At 40.9% G+C, this 24,156-nt stretch overlaps 1 long non-coding RNA gene across 1 annotated transcript; it reads left to right on the top strand.

Moving 5' to 3' along the window:
* Positions 1 to 23,138: 23,138 nt before the first annotated feature.
* LOC120528418 lies at positions 23,139 to 23,868 on the top strand. The gene is made up of 3 exons (XR_005633514.1): positions 23,139 to 23,168; positions 23,502 to 23,546; positions 23,810 to 23,868. It is a non-coding gene; the product is annotated as an uncharacterized LOC120528418 (long non-coding RNA).
* Positions 23,869 to 24,156: the final 288 nt, after the last annotated feature.

Here is a 24,156-nt window from a genome sequence, read left to right as displayed (position 1 = left end):
GGCCATTTGAGAAAAAATAATCGTACATTTGTGTTGTTAGCAGATCTGAATGACTTGGGCTGACAAGAAAACATATATGACAGAAGATATCAGATGTCTCCAGTTCCTTTAGGGACTTTATACTGGCTATTATCATTTAAAAGGAGTACAGAAATTAAGTTCTATGCTATGTTTGGGGTGGATGTGATCAGAAAGGCCCTGATGATTCCAAAGATCAGTCAAGAAAACTGTTGGAAAAATGGGCAGAACTCTTTGGGAAACTAGGATTTTTCTTATACTGTTTTAAAATTAGACCTTTACAAAGATGATTTCAGATGCTTTATTTTCTAAAGATGCTTTATTTTCATGTTAAAGCAACCGGTTATTTTACTTGGCTACTGAACATGTATTTTTGCTCACTAGCGCTTTAGTGTTTCATTAAGAATTACCTGAATATCTGATCATTAGTTTAAGCAGAAAGAGTAATTAGTTCTGTTATTTTGTGAGCTATACAAGCGTGCTGAGCGGTTGGCTCCCATTTATGAGGTCACTAGCACGAGCTAAAGCTGCTGATTTTAAAAACATGATTTTAGTTCGATGAACTTCGTAGGTGTAGAAAAGCGCTTCTTACATCCCCTGACTATAGTTAAACCAGCACACCTCACTACGGCCTCCTGTGCTTTCTTATAAATCTCCGTTTAAATGCACAAGTGTATTTACAGAGTTTTCCTTTGTCCAAAGGCTCCTAGGAGATAGAAATGAGCTAAGCAAAAAAAATAAAAATCACTGACCGCAGCAAATCCTAAAACACACGTGGAATCAGTCTCTCTTGAGCGGTGTGGGGTTACTTTTAAAAATAACTTCATTATATTACTCACATGTCTAAAATCACCCAAATTTTGGGTTACTATTCTGTCTTAAAATAATTACATTTAGCGAAATGAATGAAAACACCGTTACAGTAAGCTCCTGGAGTCTGTCTCTAACCGGCTGTCCAAATGAGAGTTTATAAAGCAAAAATGTTTCGTTATCTCAGCCTTCAAAAACAGGCGGCTCCGTACAGAGAGAGGCCATTTCCAAAGAGTAGGCATTTCACAAGCGGGTCCCTTCTGCAGGTCGTTCAGGATCCTTTTATTAGGTCAGAGTTAATGCACCACCGGCCTGCACTTTAAAGCCTCTCCTGAATATTCTCAGAACAGAGACCCCTGTTTGAATTTTCAGACGCCGAGACAAAAACAACTTGATTGGATTACCCGTTTCGGTATGAAAAACTACTATTGTTTGCTTCACTCCTATGAATTTGTACATTAATTCGTCAGTACACGTAGATAGAAAAAAAAAATGCTGCATCTTATATTATACATACGCACTTCAGAATCAACAAACAGGGTGCGATCGCATTGGCTGGCTCCAACCGTGTCTTCCAGATGACAGTTTGTCTGTGAGATGGGCAAAAAAGCCTGGAGCTGCAAGTCATAAAGCCAAGATGAGATAGATATTTTAATTTCGTGAACGTGCCAGGACTGGTGCAGGATGACTTTGGGCATGTCTAATCTGGTCAGGACACATCCCGGGCATGTCTGGGCTTGCGCTAGAGAAACGGCGGGGGGCCGAGACACCCCCGGGCATGTCTGAGCTTGTCGAAGTAAAGGCTGTAACCTGCCCGGGCTTGTCTTTCGGGAGAGGGGGGCTAGGAAGTGGGTGGGGACCGGTGGGGAGGTCAAGGAGGGGGTAGACATCCATCAAACTGCCCTTGACACTTTCCTGGGCATGCAGGTGGGTGTGGGGTGGGAGTGGGCTCAAGCAGGGGTGAGACATCCATCAAAGTCCCCTTGACAGTTTCCTGAACCAATCAGAGGCCGGGGGAGGGTTCAAGGCGGAGTCTGGGTGGGGACTGGGGGCCCTTCACCCAACAGCCACCAGGGGGCGGTGCCAAAGGGGTGGAGCTAGGTCATGTGAGGGGCCTGGACTTTCCGGAGTGATGTCATCAGGAGGCGACGGAGCGGGACTTCCAGTCTTGTGTCATGTGGGGTGGGACTTCTGGTATTGCGTCACCAGGGGGCGGGACTCCCGGTATGACGTCATAGGGGGCTTAAAGGCCATTAATCATTTTGATTGACTGTTTGACAGAAGCCGCCTGCCTATAACTTACTTATATATAATGCAGTTATTCTCAAATGTACTTTTATTTCGCTGCAGACCCAAGACATTTCATGTTTTCTCTGTGTACTTCATTTTCTTTTTTAATATTCATCCATTCCTCCCTTTCAGACCTGTAACTCATTCCAAACAAATGGGCTCGGTAAAGCATTCACCACTTTGTAAAGTCGCCATTCCTTCTCACGACATGTCAAAGATGTTTTGGCACTGAGGATACCAAGTGATGAAACGTTTCCAGTGCTGTTTTGTCCAATTCTTCCTCCAAACATATCGTAAGGTGTCCCACAGTTCGGGGTCATCATTGTCACATTTCTCATTTCAGAATTCTCCACACATTCTCTTCTGGGACAGGTGAGGACTGCAGGCAGGCCAGTCTATTAGCCGTGCTCTCTTCTTCCTCAGCCATGTAGCTCTAAAATGTCAATGTACTTTTCTGCATTAACACTGCCATCACAGAAGTATAAATGGGCGCTGAAACAACACCATACCATGACAGGCCCTGCAGGCTTTTGGACTTGTTGCTGATAACAGTCTGGATGGTCCGGAGCAAACGGCGTTCATTTCTTCTAATAAAGATCTGGAGTTCTGATTCATCTGACCACAATACACACTTCCACTGTGCGATGGTCCATCTCAGACGCCTCTGAGCCCAGAAAAGTTGACGCCACTTCTGGACACGGTGAACATGAGGCTTCATTATTGTACAGTGAATGAAATCAAAGTCAAAGTACATTTAAGAATCTCTGCTTTTTTGTTTTTTTATTTGCCTTTTCCATCCCATCCCATCTTCTTCTTATTTGGGGTTGTAAACAGTTGACGTCAGAATTTTCCAGACACTTGTGGTAAATTCTTTCAAACTCACTTCACCTCCAAAGATTTTCTGCACACAAACTGTACATTTGTCTTCTAGTTTAAGACGTCTACATTGTCCGCGGTGAAAGTCATTTCTTCCCACGATGTTCACAGACCTCAGAGTCTTTCACTTTTTATTCACCGCATCCTAATTCCAGGGGGTCACAAGTAGTGGTGGTCTGCTCAGTACTGATGTGTAGACGCCATGTCAAGCTTTCAATGGGCAGATGTTCGAAGTGTCGTTTTGATGTTGCATTATCGTGGGATTTCCCTCTCCTTACCCTTTACCTCTTTTCTTTAAGGGTCAGTGTGCTCGTCAAGTTCGTCACTGGGTTGGTCTCCTGTCGCACTTTAAGATGAACACACACAGACAGAGACATACGCAGACACACAGACCCTCAGCACACAAGTACCGTATGAAAGACGTACACACAGCACGTTATTCGCTGCACTTTAACCCACACGAGTGCCGTATGAATAACACAAGCACAGTCCGCTCTCCCCAGCACTCCGAGAGACCTACTTATCGTAGGCACAAACAACGGGCGATGTCTCCGATATATCTCACACCTAAATATCACCTTTGGTCTCCAACAGTATATTCAGACATACAAAGGCTCAACATCCCCGGCTATCGGCCATTTGTCAGCAGTGAATGTTTGACTTTAACACACTCTTCATTACTGGACTGAGCTCTTCATCCGCAGCTCGATAAACCTGGCAGTTTGGATCATATGGCACTTCACACTGCGCCAGGCGCTCTTCACAAATTACTTTATTACATCAATCACTCTGGATATGAAGACAAAGTATAGAGAGTTAAAAGCAGCATGGTGTTTCTTAAAGAGCAATAATACCAGCAGAGAAAAGCATCAAACACACCGTGGAGAGCAAAGTCTGGAGATATATAGTCTTTAGGAAAAGCTTATTAAAGTTAAAGATGTCACAATGAATGTCCAGGGCGGCGTTGATCGAGCACTCAAAGTTGTTCATGAGATGCTTGGCTGACGATCACATGACAGTGGTGGCACGTGGCTGGTGTCCTCTGCTGATGTCATTCTGTCCTCTTCATCTTCTTCTTCTGAGATGAGGCCTATTTATTATAAAATTCAACGGGAGTTTCTCAACACGTGATTGTAAAATACACCTGACTGGCTGGCTGCCAATATGATGGATGAATTCGCTCAGACTCTTTAATCTTCATCCATCCATCCATTTTCCAACCCGTTGAATCTGAACACAGGGTTACGGGGGTCTGCTGGAGCCAATCCCAACCAACACAGGGTGCAAGGCAGGAACCAATCCCGGGCAGGGCGCCAAACCACCGCAGGATACACACCAAGCACACACTAGGGACAATGTAGAATCGCCAATCCACCTAACCTGCATGTCTTTAGACTGTGGGAGGAAACCGGAGTACCCGGAGGAAACCCATGCAGACACAGGGAGAACATGCTAACTCCACAAAGGGAGGACCTGGGAAGCGAACCCGGGTCTCCTAACTGCGTAATAAAGTTAAGTTTATTACTTAAGTAATAAAGTTTCTAATGTTTTAACATCTCCTGTCTCAAGCTCTAATTTCCAGTCCCATAGCATCTCCTTCTGTTTACAGGTTGTAAAGTAATCAGCCACAGCTTGGACCACAGCATGTCTTCATCTCCCAAGCTGTACACCAATGTAGTCCTGGTGCCTTTCACTCCACAGGCCATCAGATCATCAGTACAGCTGTAGGGTCTCCTGAATTCCTGCTCAGCTCCAACAGATGGCACTGTGATGGGTACAATTCAGGAGAACAGACAGACTTTGATTTTAACTGTCCATGGCAGTGCCCTGTGCATAAGGACATCTGTTAAGTCTTGAGCAAAATATCATGAAGATACAGAACACAATTTACAGACTTTACAACCCACGACAGAGGCTCATGTCAAACGTCATGTGAGTCTGAGGGACACTGGCACCATGACGTCACTGGCATCACCACAGCCGCTACGACACCAGCACTCATGCAAGAGCTCACCAGACAGTACAGAGCCCAGTGTTGGAGTGGCTCTTTCAGCTTCTTTTTAAATACCACTGGGGGGCGGAGCTCCAGCTGCAGTTTCAAATGGTCCTACCCCCCTGGGCTCCACAATAAACACGTAAAAGAAAATGAAGGACAACAAAACTAACTAAATGCATAAACATAATACTTAGAAACAAAATATTTACCAACACACCAAACATACAACAACAATATCAATACCATTTACAAAACAATTCATAAAAAAATAACAAAAAGTTTAAAGAAAATGCAAACTCATTTAAGGCAGAAGTGAAACCCAAAATGAAATATCACAGATGACTTCAGTCCTCAATGCTCTTCACCTTCTTGCAGTGCCAATGAGTGTCAAATTCACCATTTAATGTCCATCCTTATTACTAACTGAACATATCAGTAGTGTATGTGTGGGGGGTCAGACTGGAGTGGGCATACAAAAGCACAGCAGACACAAAGGGGCACACGGGACACATGACAGAGCGCAGACACTCAGATGTGGAATGGAAAGCACTGCTCAGGTCTTAATGATCGATTTCACTGCTAGACTTACAAATCAAATATTCAATCCAAATCAACATCTTATTTGTTACTCACCCCATTGTCTTGAGAATTAAAAAGCATATTCTGACTTTTCCAGCACTATTAAGAAATGGATCATCAATACGGAGTGTTTTATCTTCAGATCAGACAACACAGGAGATGTGATCAGAGGTGGTGACAAGTCAGAAGGTCACAGAGGAGCAGATTTGACAAATGTCAGTCATCCTTATTGTTTATTCACCAAACACCATTGGGAGTTTATTTTATAAAATGTAAACAATTATTAGATTTCTATTTTGTTTATACATTAAAATTATTAAAAAGCATAATTAAATTAAATGTTCTTTTTCCATAGAGAATCTTCCATAACCTAATAAAGCCACACCGTCCTTAAATGTAATGACAATATTAAGAAATCTCCACTAAATATCCATTTGATTAAACCCAAATCTTTCCTCCCCCTCAGCCTTGCCATTCATTTAATATTGAGAGTGGCCACTAGAGGGGGCAGTTTGGCTACAGAAGAATCAGCTCACCTGTCAGCTCTGAAGGTCATGTGACTGTGTGATGTGTCACCTTTATTTTGCTCCTAATTCATCCATTTTCCAACCCGCTGAATCCGAACACAGGGTCACAGGGGTCCGCTGGAGCCAATCCCAGCCAACACAGGGCAGGAACCAATCCCGGGCAGGGTGCCAACCCACCACAAGACACACAGTAGGGCAAATTTAGAATCACCAATCCACCTAACCTGCATGTCTTTGGACTGAGGGAGGAAACCCATGCAGACACAGAGAGAATATACAAACTTCACGCAGGGAGGACCTCCTAATTTATTTAAATCTTAATTAGTTTTAGATATAATATTTAAAGTTCTTTATTTCAGGTGTTTTACTCTTGTGTTTTTACTTTATTCTTATTTCTTTTACACTGCACTCTATTCTGTTCTCCCCCCTTCACTGCTAACCTTTCCCATGTGTGTAATATGGCGGGTGTCCACTAGAGGGCGCCACCGCACTTCAGTCCCACCCCTCAGTCCTCCTGTTAAAGTCTCCATTCGTCGGACTCTCTGATTGTTTCTCATTCTCTCCTTTCATGTTTCACTGCTCAGGATTTCACTGAATGCTTTCTGCTTTTATCTTTTAGATTTCCTTTTTGTTTAAATTGCTGTGTAAAATTTAGAGTGGCCACAAGAGGCAGTAGTGTGGCGACTGACCAATCAGTGACCCCTTCTGTCCATTTGTTGTCTTTTTTATCCGCTTTATAATTTCAGGTTTGTGGACAAGGTGGGCCAACCCTTTATGGGGTGTGGGTCCACCGCAATGCCACACATGAGCACCCATGTCAAGTGTGTGCCAACTCACCAAGAATTCATTTTGTGAAGATGTTGGAGCTTTCGGGGTACCAAGAGTGACAAATATGGGGACAAGGAGGAGGTGCAGTTTAAAGTTTAATGTGACATCAACTAAAACACCAAACTCTGTCAGTATGGTTGACATCTGACTGACCGGTGAGTCCTCGTCTTCAGACATTCACAGTGAATTAATTCTGAAGTGAAGGACCCTTTGAGTGATCAATGGAGGGTCACAACATGTCTGGTGAGTGGACAACACTCCAGTCCCATCTGTCACTCTCTGCTCCTACATATAGTCACTATTCAAGAGCTCTCGATACTGAGTCTGTATAGCGCCTTTCAGTTGTGCTGATCCAGCAGGATCACATGCCTGTCCTACTTAACAGGTGACATTCAGTGACACTTGGGGGCCTCAGTAGCTGTTGGGGTGTCAGCCTGAAGGACACGTGGCTGTGAATCAAGAGTGAGCCCTGCTGGTCAGACTGGTATTTGTAGGTCTGAGGTGTCACCGCCCCTCACTATGACACACACACCTGATTGGCTACTCAAACCAAATAATAATGGAGACCCTGACAGTCACAGTCGCCCCACATTCTCATCCACAAATTCAATCACAGATGTGCGACCCATCCTGTAAATTTAATTTCACCCCAAACTACAAACACATACAGGACCTGCACTTCTGCGGACATCAAGTGACCGGTGGAGGGTACTGGTCAGTGGTCACATGGTGTCAGATGTCAGATTGTTACACTGCAGTCAGGACCAAAGCCAAACCCTGGATAGAGGGGCTCAGTGAAGGAGGTGTTGAACCTGTGCAGGAGGGTCATTGTGTGTGAGATGCTATAAAATGACAGAGAGCCAGCAGGCCAGTCCAGATACACACCTATTCTGGGACTGTAGGGGGCGCTGATTACAGTCTCCTTCTTATTGTGACACACAGAGTACTGGGACAGAGACCACACCAAACTCCAGGACTTGTCGTTGTATCCAAGGCTGCACTCCCAGCCCACTCCTTTCCTACTCAGTCCTTTTTATGCGACTCCAATCACCATGAAGTCTCCACTGCACTTCACCACCCAGTAACAGCGAGTCCCAGTCAGAGCCTCCCTGCACAGAACTTGGACACAGCAATCAAAACGGTCAGGATGATCAGGATATTCGGCTTTTATATTCTCACATGTCACCTTCTTGTTCCCATTAGACAGACGGAAGTCTCTGTGCGCCGTGTTGATGTCCAGTGTGATCGGACAGAAGTCTGAAAGGAGGGAAAAGAAAACGAGTGAGGAAATCTGGGAGTGTGTAACGGGACTGGGGGCGGAGAACAACACAGATAATTAACAAGAACCAATCAGCAGCTGCATGGACAAGACACTAATAGTAAAGAGCTCATCTAATTGGACAGAATCTGTGGGTGTTTAAAATAAAATTCTGGAATCACAATAAATCCAAATCCCTTTTATTCTCCAGTACTTCATGTGCAGGACTCTGACTTGGTAGATTTGGAGCTCCTTATAACAGAACACAACATCACAGACAAATAACAGAAATAGCTAAAGTGAAAAAGACAAACTTCAAACCAAGTGGTAGAATAATCCAATTATAAAGGAGATGTGCCGATAGTGATGTGCCAGTGAGAGTGTGCGTGTGTAGTGTGTATTCCTGTGTCACACACAATGTCCTCACACTGTTCACACACACACAGTCTCTGACAGGACACATGAATACACACAGAAGACGGCTAAGTCACTGCTGGGAGAGACTGTCGCTCTGGCTAAGAAATTCTGGAGGTGTCTGTTAGTTTGAGTTTGAATTGACTGAAGCGTTTGGAAGTTTGTGTGAAGAAGTGATGAGCTGCTGAGATGAGTCTGTGGTGGTCCTTATGACACGGTTAGTGACACGAGTTGTCTACAGGTCTGCACAGATGAAGAGCACAGCAGACTTCACCACATGCTGTCATTAATTTATGGAGTGTACCGTTGGTGAGCCAAACCAGACACCAATGGAGAATGTGATTACACTTTCAATTACAGCTTTGTGAAACTGAACGAGGATTGGCTGTGAAATATTTAATTTCTTTATGTGGCGTAAGAAGTCCAATCACCGCTGTGCCTTCTTATTGATGAGGTGGTGTTCATGTCCCAGCTGAGAGTGTTTGTGATTATTGTGCTCAGAACTTTGAAGGAGTCCATCATATTGACTGCTGAATCATTCATGAGTCTCCTGAACCCCACGAGAGACCCTGAGGGCTTCCCTCATCTCCTCGTCAGGTGGGAGTTACCTGGCTCGCAGTCCGAGTCTGCTATTGGAGGTTCATAAGTGCTAAATCCATATGAAAGTGTCCTTAATCAGTGGAGGAGAAATGAAGTCCAATCCCATTAGACAGGAGTTGATCTTGTGTGTACATAATCCTCATATTGTTACAAAAGGCAAAGTTAACAGAGAAAAACAGCACATCAGCAGCGAGCAAACAACTGTGGGTGCCCTGATCAGCGGCATCATTATGAGCACAAGGTCACCGTCAAGGTCTGAGTTCAAATGGACTGTCCACATGGACCGCTGGCTGGCACCTCTTTAATTTAAAATCAATCCACTGTCACATTTCATCACAAACTGACTGCTCAATGTTTTACTGGCTAGAAAACAAGACAGCCATTGAGTCCTGAGAAATGTGAAGTTCATGAAGAAAATCATCATGGAGTGAGCTGAAGCTACTCAGTCATTAAAGGACACAATTCATTGAGTAGAAATTAACTTTAAAATCAAAAGTTCTGGGATCAGAATAATAACAAATGTGAAGAAGAGAAACAGAACTGGCAAACCTCAATTCAGGACAGCATGATGGTCGACGGGTTGGAGCTGCAGCCTCACAGATTGAGTTCACGACTTTGAATTTGGCGCCCAGTGGTCATCTTTGTCAGGTCAGCGTGTTCTCCTCGTGTTGCTGCTGGTTTTCTTCACTCAATCCACAGACGTGCATGTTGGGTGAATTGGCGACTCTGAATAGGCTTTGTGTGGTTGTGAGCATCTGATTAACACAACGCAGCCTGGACTGGATTAAACCAGTTTGTCAATGTTGTGTTATAAATCACTTCAACGTAAACCCACCACGGCCATGATGGTCCTCTGACCTGAATGAATCCTATTTATATCATTATATGTCACCTGTCAACGTCTGTCTCTCTACTGTTTGTGTCACCAACATGACCCCGGTAGTTTTTGTCCCTTTCCACTATTAAAACAAGAATCCCAATTTTCTGTAAAGTGCAAACTGACCACAGTGATTGTCATCTGCCATTCTTATTCCACAGAGCAGACTACTTGCTTTTAATTTCGAATAAAAACAATAAAATAAATAACAATGCCGTGAGCTCAATTATTGGAACCTTCACCTAATGTTCTCTGACTGACTGTTTTCAGGTGAGACCTGCCATCAAGCAGTTCCTGCAGCTCTGGATGAGACTTCTACTCCTCTCACTGACCACTCTTCCCACTCTTCTTGAACTTTGATGGACTTCTTCACCCAACTGTAACTTTCAGCTCTTCCCATGAATGTTGACTTGAATTCATTTTAGGGTGTGTGACTGAAGACCCCTGTGATTCTCATAGTGGACTGATTCTTATTCAATGCTGTCATTTAACATCTAATGGCTTCCACAAAATATTCCATGCCATCTTCTTTTGGTTTAATTCCTATAATGTGTTAAGTTATGAATAAATAACAACTTTTTTTTTTATGGAGAAAAGAATCGAGGATGTCAAGTAATGTTGTCAGCTTTAACTTATTTCACTTAAATTTGTGATTCTTTTTAAATCCAATGCTTGTTGCTGTGTCTGTATATCCATATACTGTTTATGTATACTGTATGTTAATGGTAGTGGACATTGTGTTTTTATGTGAAATACACTGAACTGTTTTCATTGAATGCCATTTGCTGTATAAATGGATTATTGTTATCAATATTATAAGGGAATGACTGAAGAAGAAAAGCATCAGAATAAGACACTGGAATACAGAAAGAGAAAACAACAGGGAGTGCTAAGAAAAAAATAAGAGAATAGAAAAAGGACAAAGGACACTGGAGGTCAGAATACTGTTAGAGGTGGAGGCGTAGTCGGCTGGATATCATTTTTATTTCCCAATAGTCAACTTGACACTTAAGTCTAACAGACTTCTTTGGTGCTTCCCTGTCCTGAATCTAAATATCCCATAATACACCATTCACGGGACCCCTGTCACTTTCAGCTCATCAGTCCCACCATACTCACATAATGCTTTTATATCATAAGCCTGGCCTGAGATATTAAAAGTGAAATGATGATAAATTGAATTAATTGACAGACTCACATTGTAAAAACTCCTCTCTGTTCTGAGGTTCAGGAGGCCGTAGGGCGAAGATTGGAGCTTCACGACCTGAAAATACAAAGAAAAGAGAAGAATGAAGAATGTAAAGATTATGATTGTCAGTAGATAAATGTTTTATATTGTGTTTAATCAAATTTTGTTTATGAAATTAATTGTGATTAATTGCACATTATGTTGCAGATGTCAAAATGTTTATTGGTATCAGTTAAAATTAGGTGTCTATAATTACGTTGTATTTTACCATGTAATCACCTGTATAATTACAGAGTTACTAGGTGTTATTACCTATACTTACTGTGTAGTGTTGTGGATAAGCACATACCTGTAAGTATAATTGCTATTCCACAATTTATGTGCAAACCTCCTTAGAAAAATTGTGGAATAACAATTACAATTTAGTACTCAATTATAGTGTTACACTGTATTACAAGGTATGCACAAGGTAATAACACCCATTACTCTGTAATTATACAGGTAAATTCAATGGTACGTACAGGATAATTATAAACACTTAATCTGAAGTGATTCTGGTTTATTATTATATCCTATTAACTACATCATCAGATCAGCTATAAATATAATAATGTCATAATTATGATATACTTGAAATAATTATCAGAGGATTTCAGAAATTCCATTAATTTTCAAACTTATGATAAACAACAGACAGTATTTTGGACAAGTCTGTATCATTGCTCAAGGCTACTGTCATCATTATTTCAACCTTCTTAACCAGTTGCTAAGGCACACAAGTTTGTTCACATTTTCAGATTCCACAGTAAATCTCATTTTGTGCACAATATGAAAAAGAAAAAAAGGAAGCTGCACAATGCAACATTGAACAGGAGCATGAAAGACTGATTTTGAAATTAAATAACAAACAACCTGAGTCACAGCATCCTAAGTCTATTGTCAGGTTGTAATCCAAGAGTTTTGCTTGTTTGTATTTATTAATAGTTTCTTTCTATTTTCTGAAATAAATAACATTATTTGGCAAACGATTGAATTGCTTCTGTTGTTATTTGTCGTGTTTATTTTGAAAGCTTACAATTGCAGGAGCTCTAGAATGAATGTCTAGTAAAAAAAGGCCCTTTGTTATCGAGGCAAATGTTGGTACATTACAGCTTTAGATGCCACAGCGTTCTCAGCCTTTTTAATGTATGGTTTAATGTATGGTTACAAGAACAACAATGTTACAATCCACAAGCAGACATTTGTAAGCTCATAACTCACCTGCACAGTTCCAGTAGTTACTCCTGCCAGGTCAGTTTATTGAACTCTGCAGATGTTAACATGGCCAGCTCTTCATTGTCGTGTGTGTACTGTATACTACTTTGATATTACACATAGAGATGTAAGAAATGTTAGTTTTAAAATGAAAGTTTCCGCTAAGAAGAATCACAGATGTCTCCTCCATTACATTAATGACTTAATTTCACATGAATTGAGAAATGCAATGTTCCTGACTGTGATATGTATGGGATAAAACATTTGTATATAGCATATAAGGTAAAGTTCAGTTCAGGACATTGCAGCAGACGGCGTGAGATGAGAGCAGCAGAGCAGATCAGTGCAGTTCAGATGACAAAGGAGTGACCAGAGAAGGAACAAGACAGTAAATTATGGTCTCAATATTACTTTGTGTTATTTTAATAGATCAAGGCTTTAAATTAAGCTCAAGTGTTAACACATTAATGCTAACATCTCTAGTTAAGATGTAATTTTATAATGTTAAATTCTTAAACACTAATTACAAATGTAATGCTGTTAAAATAAAACAATAAAACATGCAGATCAAGTCTGCACACAGCGCCCACGGTGTGTTGATGATGCAGTGACTGAGTTTTATTTACCAACACCTTGATCAACAGGGCAGATGTGAGGGTCTCGATTGTGGACTTGACCTCTGCTTTAGAGACCAACATCTCAGAGCTCCATGATAAGAAACTGACCGAGTTCAGCCTGCCCAGTCCAATCCACCATTGGATCTCAGACTTTCTTCCAGGTAGTAAACAGTGCCGGTGCAGTTGGGCGCACACATGTCTGACCTGTTAACCCTCATTACCTCACTTTCTGTTTTCCTCTCCTGTGTTGTCAGTTGGCCACAGCTCAGCAGTTCTGTTCATGACAGATATTGTTAGGTTCAATTTATGTTCATCAATACGGAACTGCTTTAGCGTACAGATTTGTTTAAACACCCAGTATCATGATATGTAAACATTATATAGTTTATAATTTATAAAGTCTGTTAATGTGTTTCACCTGTGAACTGGTTATGTGCACTCAGTGGAGTGTTCAGGTGGTCCTGAAATGGTCAGCGTTCTAATGCACTCCTCTAATTTGCTTATGTTTATCACCAAATATTAAGATAAACTCTCAATGTATAAAACTCTCTGTAATGTCAGAGAGTGGGTGGGTGTAATGAGTCTGAGTATACGACACCACACTTAGAAAACACATGAGCCTGGGGAAGCATGGCGGAAAATGGATTAACGTGAACTTTTAATGAGGAGCCCATCTGACAGAATGTAAAGGACAGAGAAGACAGCAGAAACTCATTCAGATTTCATGATATTAAAAAGCACTGAAGTTAATCCCAATTCAATTTAATTTATGTCGTCATAACTTCATTTGCATGCTTAACAGGCCGTGCCAGCTTAACAAAACTTTCTGTTCCTTATTTTATGTTGGTTGTTATGCAGAGCAAATGCAAAGAATCCTAATGTGAAATGAAGAAGTAGCTTTTAATAAAGTAAACAGAAAAAGTATCTCTATACACCTATACTAATAAAAGGCAAAGCCTTCATTGACTGACTGACTCACTGACTCATCACTAATTCTCCAACTTCCCGTGTAGGTAGAAGGCTGAAATTTGGCAGGCTTATTCCTTACAGCTTACTTACAAAAGTTAAGCAGGTTTCATTTCGAAATTCTGCGCGTAACGGTCATAACGGTCGAAAACGGTCGATAACGTCCGCCATGTTGCACTTTCTTATTTATGGCCCAATCTTCATGAAATTTGGTAGGTGGCTTCCCTGCGCTAACCAAAACCAATGTACATACTTATTTCAGTGGTATGATGCCACTGTCGGCCGCCATATTGAAGTTTCTAATGTCACTAATTCTCCAACTTCTCATGTAGGTAGAAGGCTGAAATTTGGTACTTATTTCGGTGGTATGATGCCACTTTTGGCCGCCATATTGAACTTTTCAACAGTCTTTGTTACTTATGGGCCCATCTTCAAGAAATTTGGTACGCGGGTTCCCAACACTAACTGAATCTTACTTACGTACATATATACGTCCATAGCCTGCAGCTCGGTCACCGTGTGAGGCGGCGTTGTGTCCCCCATCCCAACGCCTCCCACATTGTTGGCTGCCTGCCTATATAAGGCCGTCCGTCTCTTCGGTCTCTACATTCCCTTCCTTGCTTCACCACAGGATTCACGTCTTCCTGCTGATAACTACAGCCCGCTGTTTTATTGTTCATTTATTACGATTAGTAATTAGTTATTGTGTAGGTATTTTAGACTTACTTTACATTGATCAGATACCCATTTCCTTTATCATTCCAACCGTACCCCCATTAACATGTCTATCAAGATGATCACTATCGATCAAACAACTGTCACTTACCGAGTGGTTTCCATACCCAGAGATGGCACCTATCTTTTCCATTCTCTTTGTTACATATTGCACGGCCATATCAGGCTCACTTTTGATATCCAGAGGAACATTGTGTCTTATGTATTGAATGACTGGGACAGGTTCAAGGTGTGGACTGATTACGATACAGGAGATAATTATTCTACACAGGAGCACTAGAATAGTGAAATGCTTAAGCCCTTCACCTATGGATCTGCATGTGAGTTGATGGCTGCCGCTGAATTGTTCGGTTTGTCTCTTTCAAGTGTACCGAAATGGCCAAATATTTTACACCTTTGGACAACCGCCAATGCCTCTTAAACATCTTAGATTCACAGGTGATGATTTCAGTAGTGGACACTTTGATGTTTATGAATGTTTAAACTCTCAAAAGCTGGATGTGATTTTATCGATGAAACCTGTTGTGTACTTACAATGCTTGACAGATACCGAATGTCACTTCAACACAACAAGTCCTGCAAATACTGTCATAATTGAAACAAACTATGAAACTCAAACCGATTGTGAGATTTGAGGCAAGATTGCTTTTCACATGGCCAACTGTACGTTACATGCTCAAAAGTAAGCTCAGCGCACAGCTTGGTCATATTACAACTGGAGGGCCGAACTCACAATGTGGTATACAAAGAGATCCTTAACAAATAATTATTGGTATATTTTCCCTCAGTTTAAAAAGGTTTAATTTTCTTCTTAATAAAACTTTGAAGGCAGTACTTCGCCGTTGTGAAGCGCGGGTATTTTGCTAGTAAAGCAATAAACCGTTCAACATCTGTGCCAGGGCATAATGTCATTCAGTGTCCACCAGAGGGCAGCAATGTCCAAGAAACAGAAGAAACAAGAAGCACACAGAAAGAGGAATCTAAGGACTAACATATCCGGTGTACAGAGGTTCATAAATGTACAACACGATCAACACAGATAGACGTACCACTGTAATATTAACACTGCTTAAAAAACTGGTGTTTCACTGTGCTAATAAGGATCTAAAATTTACCTTAAACATTCAAGAACTCTGTTTAATATTAGAGTGTTATATCACTCAGCTAGTCACTGTAACAGTAAAGTCTTAGAGATAAATGGAAAAGAGCAGGCCTTCTTCAGACATCTCACTTTCCCTGTGATTGTCACTCTGGTCCTCCTAATGGAGTTTAACAAAACATGAAGAGTCACAGTGCCTGGTGGAGTCCATGTCAGAATGTCCCGCTGGCTGATCTTCTCCAGACAATTTTTTAGACATGACAGCTCCTTTAGTAGGTCCTCAGAAGAAAAGTTAGCCGTGACAGTGAAGCTGAGTGAGTCTCCATCAGCAGGAAGGACACAGCAGGATGAAAAAGTCTGCATCAGGATAGAAGAAGGAAAAAGGAGAAATAAAAAGTAACATCAATAAGAAGGGCATCCTGTCAAGTAAACATCAGTGTGGTGGACATTTGTCTTGGGTTTAGATAAAGAGATTACTTTTTTTATTCATTCATTGGTTATTTATGGCAGAATGTTTCATTATAATGGACCAAAAAATGTCATCGGCCTTGACTTTCAAAAAGCTTTTTACCAGTGATATTTTCATAACGAAAATGAGAACTAGAACTAAAAATATTGTTTCTCATTTTACAAGAACAAGAAATGAAATGAAGGCAAAAAGAGAAACAAAAACTAAATAAAAATAAAAATTTGTGACATGTGAGCGAAACTAAAAGGAGAACAAAAATTGACTAAAAACAACAAAAAAAAAATAGCATTTTCGTTCAATCTGGTTCAGTCGTGCAGAGGAGTTGTTTAAGCGTTCAGTTACGTTGCACTGTTCACTATGCGGTGATCTTGTAACTTGGGCTTACTGTAGTCATGTGATGCAACTTCCGTAAGGACCGCCGTTTGTTTGTTGAGCATATTTGGTTTGTCGGGTTGAAGCAGTCAGGACGTGTGGTTGCCGATGGCAAGTTTTGCACAGATGTTTGCAGGTAGAAAGCAAGAAAGTAAAGTGTGGAAATACTTTAATTACAGCACAGATGATAATAAAAGCAAATTGAGTGTTGCTGTGATGTGAGATTTTGCATATAACTTGATAAATGTTTTGTATGTCTTTATTTACAATTTAGGCAAACCAATGTAATTTAGAGGTATTCGTGTTTAACCCACCCCCTTTTACGACTGTCTCTTTGTAATTTTATGACAGGATTTGGGGGATGTGTCTTAAACCAGTTTGATGAGTATTTCTCTGCTAAAGTCTTTGAACCCCCTGCAAGGAAGCCAGGATGTTTAACATATGGTTTTGGGGCAGGAGATAAGATATTCTATTCCACCCATTGGTCTGAGATATGGCTGTCTGGATTGGCTGGAGTGTTTGGACAGAAAACCTATAAATTTGCTTACTCAACCACATTCTCTGTCTCTAACCAACATATGATGAAGAAGCATCTCTTTTGCTAACCTGTGATGATGAAGACAACACAATGAAGAGGACAGCTCAGCAGCCATTTTGAACAGACATGCAGCTGAAAGCTGAGCACCAACGATGCCTTAACTAGAGACATTTTAAGTAACTACAAGTCTGTGTGCCACCTGAATTACACATCACCATTTGATCAGGTTGTATGGTTGACAATATTCAAATGTACTTTGCATTTTGTTATTATTTATGAATATTATCAGTAATACGTTATTTTATGTGTAACTTAACTCCTGCTTGTCTTTTTACTACATCTAATTGCCTGCAGTTATAGATATAGAAGGGAAGGTGGGGATAAGTTATATACAGTGGTAAATCTACGAGATTAGGCATTCTAAGGCTACATATTAATAATACAATAGGGGAAAGTAGAGAAATATATATTACTCTACCAAATTAAAACAAGTGTGCAAGAAGAAGAAAAGAGTCTCGAGTTTCAGTGCAGGGCCAACTGGATCAGCACTTAGTGGAAGTCCAGCACTTCTCTGGCAGCAGGAGTGTACTTCAGTACAGGGACGTGCGATCGGGGTAGGCATGAAAGTATAAAAAAAAACTAATAATGATAACGTAAAATTAATGTGTCCTTTGGTCTGTGCTGTAAATTTGATTTCTGTATGATTTCAATAAATTTTATCTTTTTCACCGTCAAAATCGCTGAATTTGCGCATTTCCTAATCAAATACAATGGAAAAACGTGAGGTGCGACAGCGACGAGCCTCACCTCCCCTGGGACTGCGCTGTCCCTCACACACGGGGTTGATGTCTGCAGTTGGTGTGTGCCTGTTGCTGTCTCTCTGCATGTCACCAATATATGGTTTGTAGACACGTTTATTATACACCTGACTTTCCACACTCTGGCTAATATCTTTAATGAATGTGTGTGACATATTTAGTGTTGCTGCTAAAACCGCAGTGAGAAGGCACAAGGCGAGGCAGACAGTACCGTGCCTCCCTGAAGGGAGCTGATGTGAGCCTAGCAGGTGCTCGTTGCTGCTGTTCTTCTACGCAGAGGCTCTCAGCACCAATAACGTTAGCGATTTCAGAAAGTCAACTGCACTGCAGCGGGCCGTTTATTTTTATTTTTTCTTCCTACTTCAAAATGGAAGATTAAGACTTTTAAAACTAAAGGAAATCAAGGAGGACTTTTACAAGAAAGTGACAGAGATTTTCGTGGAGAAGGAGAGGCGAATGGACTTTATTTACAAATAAAGGTAAGACAATAAACGGTTTTCAACTTTATAAAAAAATGACCAGACTAAGAAAAATAATCCAGTTTTTAAAGAATAAATTTTGACCTTAAATAAAATATTCATTTGCTTTTCCTGTTATCCTTTATTTGAGCTATCTGTATTAAAATTGATTAACACATAAGAATTGCAAGGATGATAAGGATGTTTCGGCGGGAATTTTTTTCTATTTAAGGGGAATGGCGGATCAAGGCAGGAGGAAAAAAAAATCAAGAAGGAAGGAAAGGGCTGAAGGCGAGGAGAGACTATCCACGCTCAAAGGATCATTCTGGATCTTTCTTCACCCAGGGACGTCTGCTATTTGTGGGTGGCCACCTCAAAGAAATAATCCGGTGACGAATCCCCGAGAAGAGGCCAGGTTGGTGTTCTCCGGGTGCTCCTGTCTGGTGAGTCAGATACCTGAATTTGCATTTCTTCGTGATAGTTCGAGGAGAAGCCGTTTCCACCGGAGGACTGTTGTGTTTTCCTCCTGCCCTACGGAAGGATTTATTTTCCTTATATGTGGATTAAGTACATTTTCTTTTTTGGCGTTTTCGGAGAACATTTTTTTAATTATTATTTCCTTTTGTTTATTGTCTACGTCGAACCGGGGATTCGGATTTGGGCGCTGGGGAGGGCGTCTGGGAAAGGGATTCACTAATGAGCACTCAGGCACCGGGCACGTAAATGTAAATAGTAAATGTTAATATATTTTCATTCCCATTCCTTTGCGTGAGATTTTTTTTCTCCCAGTTATATAAGGACGTGCATAGGAGACAAGAGGGGCCGAGGACCGAATACGGTAATGCTGCTTTCACCTTCTTTTATCGTCCACTTCCCTTTGGGTTGTGAAGTGTAGGAATCGCGTGCCCGTATCTTGCGGTTGCTACAGAGTGGTGCCCTCTCTGAGGAGGTTTAAGAAGCATCTTGTATATTTTGGTTCCCTTTAGCCCATTCACTAAAAAAATAAATAAATAATATAAAATAATCATCCATGATGTCTTTAAGGCAATCGGGGCAGGCGATCGCCTGGCCGAGTGACTCTTTGTGTGGAGAAGTGGTAGCCGGTAGCCGCCACGTTACGGTGAGGGCCCATTCAGCCGTCCGAGAGAGAGCGAGCTTGCTGCAATCGATGTACCCGAGTGATTCGCCTGGACCTGATGAGGCGGATAACGATGGCGCTCTGCCCCTGTTTGCTGAGATTACGGAGCGGATTGAAGCACTTCACGAGCGGATCTCATCCATGGCTGACAGCACCCTATCTCGCGAAGACGCTTTGCGAAATTATATAGATGACTCGATGGGAAACATGCGAGAATATGTGGAGGAGCAGATAATTGGACTGGAGCGGGATGTTGTGCAATGCCTAGAGAGGCGCGATCAGCTATGGAAGGAACATCTTCGGCGCGAGGTGCGGAGTCATCTGCGTTCATTTGGATCAGTGAACGCGCATTCCACTCCCCGGAAGGCAGCCAGCACTGTGCATTCGTGTACTCCGCCAGCCGTACCTTCCCTTTGCATGGAGTTTCCTAAGTTGGGAGAGTCATATACCTCAGAGGACATAATTAATTTCGTTGAACAGGCAGATGCTTTTCTGTCTGTTGCTTCAATGGGGGAAGATGGACTTTTGGGGGTGATTAATGCCTCCTTGAAGGGACCTGCAAAAAGTTAGTGGCAGGCGAGCAAACAGACCATCCACACCTGGGATGCTTTTAAGAAGGATTTCCTGGAGGCGTTTCTCCCAGAAGATTATGAGACTGAATTAGAAGAAAAACTTCGGTCCATGGTTCAAGCGCCAACACGGAGCATCCGAGATTTTGCCTATGATTATAGAGCTCTATGTTTGAGATGGCGACCTGAGATGAAGGAAGGAAAAATTTCCCGCCGAAACATCCTTGCCCCTCTCGGTTGTTATGGCAACCTCACGCCAGCAACAGGCAGCTGGAATATTTACCGGGCGGGGTCCTCCCACACTGGAACGTCACCAAAGGTGCCTGAAGGGCTATTTACAAGCACCCTTCCAGCCAACATAATAAAGTGACAGAGTCCAGGAGGCCAACCCGACTGTCAAGTTATGTAGCTTTGCTACAGTGCAACACAGGAAAATTAATGGAAGGAATTATTAGGGATAAGATTGAGCAGCCAATGGCAAGACTCGGCATGGATTCAGAAGAGGGAAGTCATTTTTACTTCTTCTTCTTATTCTTCTTTCAGCTGCTCGCTTTGGGGGTCGCCACAGCAGATCATCTTCTTCCATATCTTTCTGTCCTCTGCATCTTGTTCTGTTACCCCCATAACCTGCATGTCTTCTCTCACCACATCCATAAACCTTCGCTTAGGCCTTCCTCTTTTCCTCTTCCCTGGCAGCTCTATCCTTAGCACCCTGCACCAAATATACTCAGCATCTCTCCTCTGCACATGTCCAAACCGATGCAATCTCACCTCTCTGACTTTCTCTCCAAACTGTCCCACCTGAGCTGATTCTCTAATGTCCTCATTTCTATTCCTGTCTATCCTCGTCACGCCCAATGCAAATCTTAGCAACTCTAACTCTGCCACCGCCAGCTCTGTCTTCTGCTGTCTGGTCAGTGCCACCGTCTCCAGCCCTTATAATATAGCTGGTCTCACTAAGATCAGAGTGAAACACATGATTTTATTTATCTGGACTTTCAGAAACCATTTGATAAGGTGCAACATGAGAAGTTAGACATCAAATTAAAAGAAGTGGCAGTTCAGGGTGATGTTTGTAGATAGGTAAAAAATTGGTTCAGACACAGGAAGCAGAGGGTGATGGTACGAGAAACAACAAGTCTCAGTTTTTAGCACGAATGCAGCATTATTGAGAACAAACAAAATATGACAGAAAACAGCACGGTATTGTTATTATTATTATTAATAATAATAATAATAATAATAAAAATAATAACTACAATTATAAAACTATACATTTTGCAAAACGTTTTTCAAAACAGTTTGAAACGTTAATGTTACGTTTACATGTATGTAATCTTTGGCTGATGAGCTAATCGTTAATGACTGCAACACTGGTTATGGTGGATTGCTTCGTAAAAACTGGGGAAATCGACACTTAATGTTGCATTTTCAGCAAAATACGATAAAAATGCATTTTGCCCAAAGTTCAGTTTATGTTCTTGATGAACGGAAAATTCCCAATACTTTAAGATGATATTTAACTTAAATTAAGATCTTTTAAATTCCATTTTATTGTTTGCTATATATTTTATAAACTGTATTCATCCATCCATATTCCTGTTCGGTTAAGAAGTGAACATTAAGTCTTTAAATGAGAAAGTAATCTAGGGATAAGCTTCAAAATTCTACACCACTTTATAATAAATTATGTTTTCTTATTTAGCCGGTGAAGTAGTGTCAAATGATGTTGCTTTTAAGAAAGCTGAGAAATTAAAATCCTTTGCCCAAATTGAATGTTCAGAATTTGGTGCATTAGTTAACAAGTCTAAATCTTCCTACATTTTCTTACTACATTTGTGAAAGATCTTTCACTTTCTCTTTCGTACGCCACATTTAAGTATTATAAATTAGTTTTAAATCTTGGATAGTCTTACCTCTTAAGGTAAAAAAAAATCTGTGATCTATCAAATTATAGACCAATTTTCTAATCTTTCTTGTATTTCTAAAATTTAGAGAAAGGTGTAGGTGAGCGGTTCTCTGTGTTTATACAAATAAAAGTAATCTCTTGTAACATTTTTATTCAGGTACTGTTTTAGTCAAAGTATTCAATGACTTGCACTCCACTGACCACGGTTGCATTTTTAGGCCCTTAGTATTAAATCTACAGTGAGTGCCACATGTGATACTACAGACCATAATATTCATCTGATCAGCTACATGAACCATCTCAGTGTTCTAAAATAGAGGTTTGCCTGTTAGAAAGTCGATTCCTTGAAATTTTCATTTGTTGAATTGTAACAAAACAGAAGTGCTAGTCATTGTTTTGAAAGCTGCTAAAAATGTCAATCTGAATGTAACATGTCTGGATAAAAATATATTTGTTTAGTCAGCCCAATAAGTAACATTTACAATGAATCTACATTCCTATTTGTGATTTGTCTTTTCTTTTTAAACTTGCTATATTCTTTTTAATTTGTGTAAAACAAAACAGACCATTTTTTATTTTGTTCAATAATAATCTGGTACTGACACCAAGATTTTTGTCTCCAGGTTTATGGCCTGGAAATATTTAAAGTTGCTTTGTGGCAATACTAATTGTGAAATGCACAAAATAATTCAAATTGGATTGCTTGATTAAAACAGTTATTTAGTATTGTGAGTGATTACTGTAGATACAGAATTTAAACTTGTTAAAGCCATCCTCCTTTTTTGTCATTTTTATAGAAACACAGAACTATTCAATGTAGCACTGCTGAGTCAATGTGACAGATGGTGCCCCTTGGTCCATTGTCCTTTGTGTAGTGCTAATGTGTTTAAGTCCTCCAAACTGGAAAAATTAAAAAAAAAAAAACATTTGAAGAGTCATTTCAAGAAGGCAGTTCTCCATGAAGGTAAGTTCATTTGAGAGTTGATGTTTAAAGTATGTGCAGTACTGGTACAAAGACTTTTAACTCGGTATTCTACATTATAACAAGTTAGACTGTTACACATTTAAGGTCTCACCATCCACAGATGTGGTTTAGACTTCAGGCCATCACAGCCTTATCACTGACCTGCTGCCAGACTACAATATGTAGGAGAAGTGACTTTGAAAATCACAAACAGAACGCTCTGTCAACCACCAAAGAACCACTAGAAATAAACTGCAATAAGTAGAGTGTGCACTGCACTGTATGCAAATAGATGACATTTAATTTGAAATAATTCTTTGGTGTGCTCCACAGTATGCTCTGCACTTTGTCTTGGATGCGCCATTTGACTTCACAGCTGTAGGTTTTCACTTGTGGTCTTTTTTACCCTCCCTCTGCATGGCAGTGTGATTTACTGGTGATCAGGAGGTGCTGCTGCTTCAGTCTATTGGAGAAATTTGCTGTTGGAAGGTCTCTCTCTCTCTCTCACTCTCTCTCTCACTCTCTCTCTCACTCTCTCTCTTTCTCTCTCTCTCTCTCTCTCTCTCTCTCTCTCTCTCTCTCTCTCTCTCTCTCTCTCTCTCTCTCTCTCTGTATGGCTAACGTGTGAATATTTCTTACAGGACAAAGGCGTTCACTAAAGGGGCACTGGAGAGTGTGAATGAGACCCCGAGCAGTGAGGATGTATATACTGTATGTAATATTTAATATTATTTAAATAGGCATGTAGAAATACATATTGTGTTTAATTCTCTTTGCGGTCTTTATCTAAAGGAACCACTAATATAAAAGGACCTCTGCACTGCAGTAAAATGGTTGCACCAACATAGACAGTTGTTCAGAGGTGCCATGTCTGAGCCCCATTTTCTGGAGATGGAGGAGGAGGACCCGAGCTCTCCAGGACATCATTGATGAAGTCAAAACTGAAGATTTAATTTTGGCAAAATAACCCTTTTTATTTATTTTTCAG

The sequence above is a fragment of the Polypterus senegalus genome, chromosome 4 (assembly GCF_016835505.1).
Source record: "Polypterus senegalus isolate Bchr_013 chromosome 4, ASM1683550v1, whole genome shotgun sequence".
Lineage (NCBI taxonomy): Eukaryota > Metazoa > Chordata > Cladistia > Polypteriformes > Polypteridae > Polypterus > Polypterus senegalus.
Note: the sequence above shows the minus strand (reverse complement) of the source record. Positions and strands in the feature narration are given on the sequence as shown.